This window comes from Zeus faber (assembly GCF_960531495.2).
Source record: "Zeus faber genome assembly, chromosome: 4".
Taxonomy (NCBI): domain Eukaryota; kingdom Metazoa; phylum Chordata; class Actinopteri; order Zeiformes; family Zeidae; genus Zeus; species Zeus faber.
In genome coordinates, this window is record NC_137191.1 from 21,421,648 (window position 1) to 21,432,255 (window position 10,608).

A 10,608-nucleotide genomic window follows, 5' to 3' on the forward strand; every position below is an offset into this window, starting at 1 on the left:
CGGAAACTAACTGATTCCTAAAACGTAATGCAGTTAGTGATTAGAATGATATCAATACAATAAAAATAAAATAAGACTCAAAAAGATAATACAAAGTGGGGGTACAAAATTGAAATAAAGGGAATAGAGTTATGTATATGGTATAGGCTATTTGTATATACAGATATATGCAGTAAAGTGCATGTGAATAAAGTGAGTATGGAGATATACAGTACAGTATATAACAGTACCACACAGCAATACAGTAACACTGAACAGAACAGCAATACAGCGCAGTATGCAGTAACCCAGAACAGTGATACAGCATGTACTGTACAGTACTGTACTCACCTGTGTGAGTGTCTCAGTGACATCACACAATGTGATTCACAGCGAATCACAGCAACATACAGTAATCTACAGAAGTAATTAAAGTTATCTTGAGCCATGAGTGATTCCTAAAACGTAATGCAGTTCTAGTGAATAGAATAATATCAATTAAATTTAAATTGAATTAAAACAAGACTCAAAAAGGTAATACAGAGTGGGGTACAAAATTAAAAGGAATAGAGTTTTGTATATGGGATAGGCTATTTGTATATACAGATATGTGTGGTAAAGTGCATGAGATTTGATAATAGAAGAGCAGCATATGTACAAGTAGAGCCATGTGAAGCTCACGAACATCAGGTTGGCCACCTCTGTCATAATGGAATCATTGAGTGTCTGTTTTTGTTTTTGTGTCTGTGTTTGTGCAGCGATGCATCATATCTAAACCTGTGAATAGGTATTGGGTTAATTAAAACCCCATCTGCTTTGGACACATGTTCACGGCCTACCGGAGCCTCCAGGTGGACCTACCCCTTTCTCTTCCTACCCAGAGGCCTGGAAATCCGCGAACTGCAATCATGCAATCCCAAATGTTCCCGATACTGTTTCTATTCCACCTAACATAATTAGCCGTCCGTTTATTTATTTGATTGGATTCTCAGCATAAGAGAACAAGGATAGGTGCGGAAATGGAGAGCAGAGATTGAATTGGGATGGCAATTTCTGACCTCCTTGAACCTTTCTTCACTTCTAATTTCTCATGAAGAAAATCTAAGTTGAAGTTTGCCAAATTCTGTTCAACCCCAGCCACGTCACAGAAGAGTCAATCCCATGTGGCGAGGACAGCAATGGAAGGAATGGAATTTTGAAGGTAGCTGGTCAGACCTGCACACCTCTGCATACCGACCAACATAGTTTGTGTGTACACATAACAACTTAAAGACAAGAAACATTAGGACCTGTTGAGAAATTTTGTTCAAAAACAAACAGACAGTCAGACGGACGAAAACCAATGAACTGACGCAAAAAAACAAAAACAAAACAAAACAAAAAAAAACCCTCATGGAAGTTACAAACAAAGAATGGAAACCAGGGCAACAACACAACCTTCTTGGTAGAAGTAATTACAAAGCCTGCATTATGGTGTGGGCTCTCCTCCGGTGGGCAGCGATTAGCTGTAACACCAAAAACATGTTTCTGTTTATTTTTTGATGATAGATAGCCAGAGGGATCTCAATTAATGCCACCATCATTAGTGCCACCATGGTACTGTGTTGTTTTTTTTTTTTTACCATAATAGAAAAGGCAAAAGGGCGACGCCAGTGGTACTCATTAAATTTTGGCTGTACTTTCTCCTCAAAACAAACTCATAAAACCATAAACATTGTTTGCAAGGCAGGTAAAAGGAATATTTAACCCCTCCCCTCAGATGCCCGAAGTTAAACTGTGTTCTTCATTTGCGGTAGGTTCTGATTCCTTTATCCTCAAACTCTTTGGTCTCAGTGGGGGGTATTCTGAGGTCTCGTCTGGAGTTTTATTTTTTTTGTGTGTCGTGAGAGCAGTGTCTCAGAACAGCTCCTCTAACCTAAATTAATGATTAAAGTTAAGATCCTGCGTTTTTTCACACAACAAGTGTCGAGATTCTTACGGGCTGTGACAACCCTCGAGAGAAACGGGAACAGAGTACAAATGAGGTCAGACTAAAAACTGAGGAGGAGTCCCGCTCACTCCGGCTGCTCAGCATCTTGATCTTACTAACATGTACTAGATACGGGGGGATAAAGTGGTGGGTTAAACTTTAAAAACCCATCAAATTTGTCACAAACTTGGAATGTCTTATTGGACCTTTTATGGAGGACAACGTGATCCAGTGACTGAAAGGTGATTGGAGTATATTGTGGACTTCTCAGTTCTGGCTTCATTACAGTGCAATTTTAATGTTGCGATATGAATGTATTGCTGACTATTTAGGTTCTCATTTAGGTTTAAACCGAATCAACCGAGGGTTTAGCATATGCAGATGCATAGCATTCTTCAGCAGTTCTACAAAATACATAGAAAATAACTTATTTCAGTGAGTACATAACATTTTATTGAAGTACTTATCGTATAAGCATATATTTGGGTTTTTCTTTGGTCTTGAGTATTCACATTGTCGCCAAATTTTCAGTTATCGATCCAGAGCTAACGTTCTATCTTCAACTTGATAATTTTTCCTTTTAGAGCAAAGTACTTATTACATAGGGAATCATTAGTTTAGATAACCTTATGACACTGCCCAAAATCAGATATACCATCAGCGATGAGTAAGTATGTGTATTTATAATAATAATAATAATAATAATAATAGTAATAATCACAATAATAATAATAATAATAATAATAATAATAATAATAATAACAATAACAATAACAATAACAATAATAATAATAATCATCATCATCATCATCATTATAAATATACGGAGCTGTAGGCAGCAATACACAGGGTCCAGTTTATTCATGTTAGTTACAAGATGTGTGTGACGTCCCAGTTCTAATGAGACCTCAACCCAGTCCAGCCGTTGTTCGTCAACTTGTCTTCCTTCCTTACACCAACCGCCTGCATGTCCTCCCTCACCACATCCATAAAGCTTCTCGTTGGCCTTCCTCTTTTCCTCTTGCCTGGCAGCTCCATCCTCAGCATCCTTCTCCCAATGTAACTCTCATCTCTCCTACACACGTGTCCAAACCATCTCAATCTGGCCTCTCTCACTTTTCCACCAAACTGTCCAACCTGAGCTGTCCCTCTAATCTACTCATTCTTAATCCTGTCCATCCTCATATCTATCTATCTATCTATCTATCTATCTATCTATCTATCTATCTGTCTGTCTGTCCGTCCGTCCGTCCGTCCGTCCGTCCGTCCGTCCGTCCGTCCGTCCGTCTCTCCGTCCGTCCGTCCGTCCGTCCGTCCGTCCGTCCGTCTGTCTGTCTGTCTGTCTATCTAGCTATCTATCTATCCATGGACATATATTTGACATTCTCCATACCTGAGAGAATGACTCATGGCTCAAGATAACTATTTTATTGATATCATTCTATTCACTAACTGCATTACGTTTTAGGAACCAGTTAGTTTCCATTAGTAAACTATGTAGGGATTAGGTAGCTATTATGTGCTGTTTAGTAACTATTGTGCATTATCTCCGGGTGCGTTGCAAGGACGTTTCACCGCATATATGTATGTATATGTATGTGACAAATAAACCTTGAATCTTGAATCTTGAATTCTGCAGCTGGCTGTACTGCTAACAGAAGGCTCCAAAGATTGTCAGAAGCAGAAGCACTCGTCTTTTAATGGCTTATTAATAAATGGCTAATGGATAATTATCAGTGTTGGAAATAAAAGTATCATGTATACTGTAAGTGGATGGTGTTATGAGACACCGAATGTCAGACCGCCAAGTATTATTATAACAGTATTTTTCTATGGTATACATGTACTGTACTTATTTTCCATTTGCCTTTGCTTTGTTATTCATACAATTTTTGCATTAATTAATGAGTTCCTTGAGTTAATGTTTTGACTTATTATATTTGTACCTTATGTTTTTGTTTTATATTTTCGAAGATCAATGGGAGTCAACACCGGGTCTCGGTCCCTAAAGAATGATGATCAAAACTTCCCAATCATTGAAAAATAAGATTTAGTTCATAAAAACACCAGCGTTTTCTTTTGATGACCATGATTAATTACAGACACCAGAGATCTCAAACTGCAGGCCCAGGGGGCCAGATCCAGCCTGTGAGACAATTTAATGCGGTCCGCTGCATGTTTATAATATATCGTTGAATCTGGCCCGCAAATTAATAGCAAACTCACATTTCTTAATTAAACCACATAATTTAACTTAACCTTAACTTTTTTTCAAACGATAAAACAGAATAAACAAAGTATAACCATTTTGAAGCAGTGTTTCTGATCACATATTTTTAACAATTGTTAAATAATAAATATAATTATGAATAATTATTATTATGAATAATTATTATTATGAATAATTATATTATTATTGTTATTGTTATTGTTATTATTATTATTATTATTATTATTATTATAATTATTATTATTATTATTATTACTACTAAATCTTAAGACATCAGGAGACAGGAGACAATAACAAGACATCGGGGAATTTCCTACTGCTGATGTTAAAGACAAAACAAAAACAAAAAAACAATTTATTTTTCCCTTGACATTCAACACGGCCCCCCAAGGAGAAAATGCCCTGTCCAGTAGCCCCCAGGTTATTTTAGTTTGAGACCCCCGACTTCTTAGCACTGTGCTGTTAACATTTCAATGCTTCAATGCTGTTCCCTATCGCAGGGACTGTGATCTATTACTCATGGAACTGATCGTCAAATCGTTTCGTCCAATTGAAGACGCTACATTCACGCCAAATGGTAGAGGAAGTGACGACGCTGCGGTCCCGGCCCCCGGGCAGGGGTATGTGGTCGCAACTTCTATTTCCTCTCTTTTCTTTTCTTACTTTGCGTGAGAAGAATCCTGCTCCAGATTCTCAAAAGATTCGGTGAGGCAATGGGCCTCATGATGGCCAATTTCTAGGAGGAGAAGAATGCCGAGAGGCCCTCCAGTCATGGATCCACCCCACACGGCCCTCTCCCAACCAAGGAGCGGCAAGCACGCAGCTGAGGCCAGGACACAGAAGCTGGAGAGCGGTTTCCAGATCCTTTCACCTTCTTCTCCCCTGGAGCAGCAGAAACCCCGGTGCTAGAACCGGAATGTGTTCCGCCCGACATAGGTCCGGATCGGACAGAAGGGCAGTAGCCGTGACTGCACTGCATTCAGGACCGAATGTTTGTACTGTGAATCACATGCCCCTCTCCCCCGCACCGGCCATTTTGAGTGTGCAACAGAGCCCCGTTATAAATTCAAGCTCATCTGGACCTACCCAGGCAATCTATTGTGCGCCGCATTGGCACGCCCACAGGGCGTCCAGGCTCGATGTGCGTACATGACATGGACATGCACGAACCCGTGCGTCCTTAGGACTGTGACCAAGGGCTACATCATCCAGTTTGCCCGCCCTCTGCCCACTTTCAGGGGAAAGGTCCAGTCTGTTGTCCCAGACAATCAGACAGAGGTTCTCGCGAGAGAGATAAACTCCATGCTAGAAAAAAGGGCAGTGCGGAGCGTCCCGAGAGAGAGAGAGAGAGAGAGGCACACGGACAGTACAGCAGATACTTTGTGGTGCCGAAAAAAGATGGAAACTTTCACCCGATATTAGAACTGCGAATGTTAAACAAGCATCTAACAAAAATAAAATTTTATATGTTGACCACATGTCAATTGGCGAGGTTTATTCAACCAAATGACTGGTTTGTAAAACTGCACCTGCCTATTTCCATATCTCCACCCCCCCGGTGGGGGGATTTGCCTCGGCGAAACGAGTGGGCATGTCAGGCACTGTCAGTCCACCCACCCTGCATGCAGTTCATGGGTGGAGGAGAGTGGTCATGAGTCGCATGCGACGCATCCTTTAATCCGAAGGTCATTACCACCCCGTTTCTGGGTCAGGTCACTGAGTTAGCGACCTTCTCCCCACTGCCTTTTGAGAGGCTTAACACACCGGTTCGGTCTCTGCAGTGTTATCTGGACCACACAAAGGAATTTAGGTATGGGACCAGCTTTCTGTGTGCTTCGGCACCCAGGCAAAGGGTAGGCCCCTATCCAAGAAGTGTTTGGCTCATTGGCTCGTGGAGGCCATTGACCTGGCTTACAGGACCTGTCATTGGAGGCCCCACAGGGCCTCTTCAGGAGAGTGTCGGTGGAGGAAATATGTGACCCACCGCAGATATTAGGTACTTTTGGTGCCATTTCACTTTTTTTTCCCAAGTCAGTTGGAAGTGGAGATTTAGAGCTTCAAAACAATGCGTCACTTGTGTGAATCAAGCAAATATTTCTCTTAATTTTTCTTCCAAAAGATGGAAAATGGACAATAGGCAACATTCTCAGTACATTCCACTGTGCACTCCAGGCCATGCTGACTGTCATCACAGCTAATACCCTTGCTCTAACTTTGGGAGCATCTACCGCAACATGTGAAGACACCTCATCACCACTTAAAAACGTTTTCTCTGAGCATTGGCGGAGTATCTTGCACAGACGCTCAGCTTACTCAGCTGGGATCTTGAAAAAGGATCTCACTCACAAGTTCAAGGATGAATGGAACGACATTTTGATGAGAAGATTCAACACTCAAAAACGCCGCCTTCAACTTCACTAAGACAGAGGGAGAACGAGAGAGCTCCATTCAGAGTAAGATCATTTTAATTGTGCACAAATGCGGTCCCAAGAGCCAGGGGCTGTGAAGAGTGCTAGCTCGACCCTCCCTACGCGCTCGCAACTGCACAACACTCGCTTGCTTCTCAGGGTGACTTTTGAGACTTTGGCGGCAGGGTCACTTTTAATACTATAGAACCAATCAGAAGAAGTTGTTAAAATGTCCACAGTAAATTTTATATACATTTTAATTTTTTTGTTTGTTTTAAAAAAATATAAAAGTCAAGAAAAGATCAAAACAAAAACAAGAAGAAAAGCAAGAAACCTTTGGAAAGCTCTCAAAAAGGATATCCTTTTCTTACCCCCTTAAATGTATCTACACATTGACTGTGATTTCATTTTGCTGTATATATGAATAGTATTTTATACTCAATCGCTTCCCAGATAGGTATACATACGTGTATGTATATAAACATTATGATATTTGGAGGAGTGGATGGTTTCTCCAGAAAAGTAGTATATTTTAGTAATTCCACATGCTTTGCACTGGCTATGCAAGCATAGACCTGTGCCTTGGTAAACATTGTATAGGCTATAAACGAAGCGTTTACTTTGAAAAAATTAGAGTGTTCAAAGCAGGCCCAGTTGCACTGAATACCGCAGCTAGGAACAATGGAATAGGACTCCGGCTCTATTTTGTGGGTTCATTCAGATGGACTCAGATGGAAGCTTTGATTAATCATTAAAATATAATATACAGCCAGAGAGAATGCAGAAATGCTCTGTGAGACCAAGTCAACATCTTGAACTCTCTGTAATGTTGCTTAAACAATTCCAAACAAGTTTTGCAGTGTGGCAGGGCGCATTATCCTTCCAAAAGAGGCCACTGCCATCAGGGAATACCGTTGCCATCAAGGAGTGTACTTGGTCTGCAACAATGTTTAGGTAGGTAGTTCGTGTCAAATTAACATCCACATGAATGCGAGCACCCATCACAACATTGCCCAGAGCATCATACTTCCTCCACCGGCTTGCCTTCTTCCCATAGCGCATCCTGGTGCCATCCCATCCCCAAGGTAAATGACACACACACCCCCGGTCATCCACATGATGTAAAATAAAATGTGATTCATCAGACCAGGCCACCTTCTTCCATTGCTCAATGGTCCAGTTCTGACTCTCACATGCCCATTGTAGGTGCTCGTGGCTGTGGACAGGGGTCAGCATGGACACTCTGACCGGTATTCAGCCACGCAGCCCCATACACAAGCTGCGATGCACTGTGTGTTCTGACATATTTCTATTGTAGCAGCATTAACTTTTTCAGCAATTTGTGTTACAGTAGCTTTTCTGTGGGATCGGACCAGACGGGCTAGACTTTGCTCCCCATGTGTTTTAATGAGCCTTGGGTGCCCATGACCCTACTGCCAGTTCACCGGTTGTCCTTCTTTGGACCACTTTTGGGCGGTACCAACCACTGCATATCGGAAAACCCTGCCGACCTGCCGTTTTGGAAATGCTCTGACACAGTTGTCTAGCCATCACAATTTGGCCCTTGTCAAAGTCGCTCAGATCTTTATGCTTGCCATAATTTTTTCTTGTTTCCAACACATCAACGTCAAGAACTGAATGTTCACTTGCAGCATAATATATGCCACTCCTTGACAGGTGCCATTGGAACGAGACGATCAATGTTATTCACTTGTCAGTGGTTTTAATGTTGTGGCTGACCGGTGTATTTGCACCGTATTTGTGAATTTTAATACCTCAATTTATATATATATATACATATATATATATATATATATATATATATATACCCTGTCCACAGGTTACCTAAAAAGTGCAAACATAAAAAACTTGAACCCAAAAAAACTTGTTACATTTAGATACTGACTCAAAAGGAACAAATCACCCCATCCAAGTCAGTTTGCCCCGATGTAGTCATAGTGAGAACAATCATATTTTACTGCATTTTGCACTTCATATATATTAATTTGAACAAAATGATTTGGGGAGAAAATGGTCTCTTATTGATGAAGATATTGTCTTTGTTAATCTGGAAAAGGGTAATTTTGCTGTTCAGATGCGGTCTTCAGCATAGGCCTGGTCAAGTAGTCACCTGACATGATCCTACAGTCATTAACCACAACCTACTGCCAAGCCATTAAACTCTATACCTGACTCATGAATAAAATATTTCTCATGATTCAACATCTGAGATTAAATGAATAATTTACGCCAGTGGTAGGTTTGAAACCTGACCCTGGTAAACTGTCTTTTCTCTTCTGGATAGTGTGTGACATAATAGCACAGTAAGTGCTCCTCGGTCTGCGGGTCACGGGTCACAATGGGCTTTCCCTCGACAACAGACCTCCACCTACTATGCTGCTACCACACTGCTCCTTAGTGCAGTGGCTGATGGCTGCAGTCAAATAATGATTACTTTCAAAGGCAAAGTGTGCATACAACATTGTAGAGGAGAGTGTGTGTGTGTGTGTGTGTGTGTGTGTGTGTTTTACCTTCAAAACACAGATTCTGAAGATTTATTTCTTGCTCTCTTTAGAAATACAGTGTATTGGCACCATGAAGGAAAGTGTGCATACAGTACAATTATTCCAAAATTAGTTAAAATTCTGTTTATGGCTATTAGTATAATTATGGCTATTAGTATTATTCCGCCAGCTTATTAAATGGCTATATCTCAGGCCTGGAGTGCAAAAATATTTTTCAAATATGGCCCGGTGACAGTAAGAACTTGCTATATAGGTGTAGTTTCTCATGCTGAACACATTTGCCTCGAGAACATATAAAGTCCGTCTGAATGATTTTCTGCCATCTTGGAAATTTAGGAATAACTTTGAAAGAATCTTATTCTCATGAACCATAGGTCAAAATAACAAAATTGAGTATTGCCTTTTCATGGACATGCCTGAACAAAGTTACTATAAAGCTAAGGGATTGGGTGAAGAGCTTTTGAGAAATTAGTCAATGAAATTCTGAATTTGTGTTGCAATATCTATCACGAGTCTATGTCACATTGGCGTAGGACCTTAAAACTTAAGACCTTAAAAGCTCAACAAGGACATCACTCTCAGGGGCCGGGCCAAGTTTGACATTGATAGCTTATGGCATATATCATATATATTATGATATTATGGCTTATTAAAAAAAGAGCTGTACGAGTTTAAATTTGTGGCATGATAGCGCTAATGCTAATGGAAATCATATTTAATGTGTACTCCCATAAACCCAGACTCCGAATCACTTAAAATTGTTTATGGGCACTTATCACACCAGTCCTAAATCATTTTAATTGACTGAATTAAAGATCGCTGTATGGTACCAATAGTATAAAACAGATTTTTTTTCTTAACCCTTTCTTGTTAAGAGCTTAAATTTATCTTATTTTCTTGTCCATATGGAATTGCCCAATAAAATAAACCACTGGCACTGTATGAAAAAAATTGAGTTCTGCAAAATTAAAAATCGTTTTGCACTTGGGACAATAGTGACATATTTGTGAAGATCTGGCCCCATTCGCACCTCGGCCGGTGTTTTGTTTTGTTAGCATCGCAGGTTGTCAGAAGTGTGCTTGGTTGATAAGCTTGTATGGCGTCTCCCAGGGGGTCAGAAACACACAGGCTTTAACCTGAGAACGGCACAACACCTGCATTCTTTAAATCCAAGAATTCCACGACAAGTACAACCTTCAGTGGAATGACCTACACTCCACTAGGGGGTTTTATTGGAAGCGATTTCCTGGATTTGACAGATAGAACATTGGAATGATTCACAATACAAGAGAGGAGCAGATCTAAGCCTCGGAGGAGCCTCGCATCCCTGCATTTCGTAATGACAGGGTGAGGTGGACGTTTTTCTATCAATAAAACACCTTCTATGTGTCCAAATAAGCCACAAAGCTTCCCCTTCCATATGGATATATGGAAATATCTGTACAAAGCCTTCACCTGGCTGCTGGATCATGAGGACAGGACCTACATGTGTCTGTT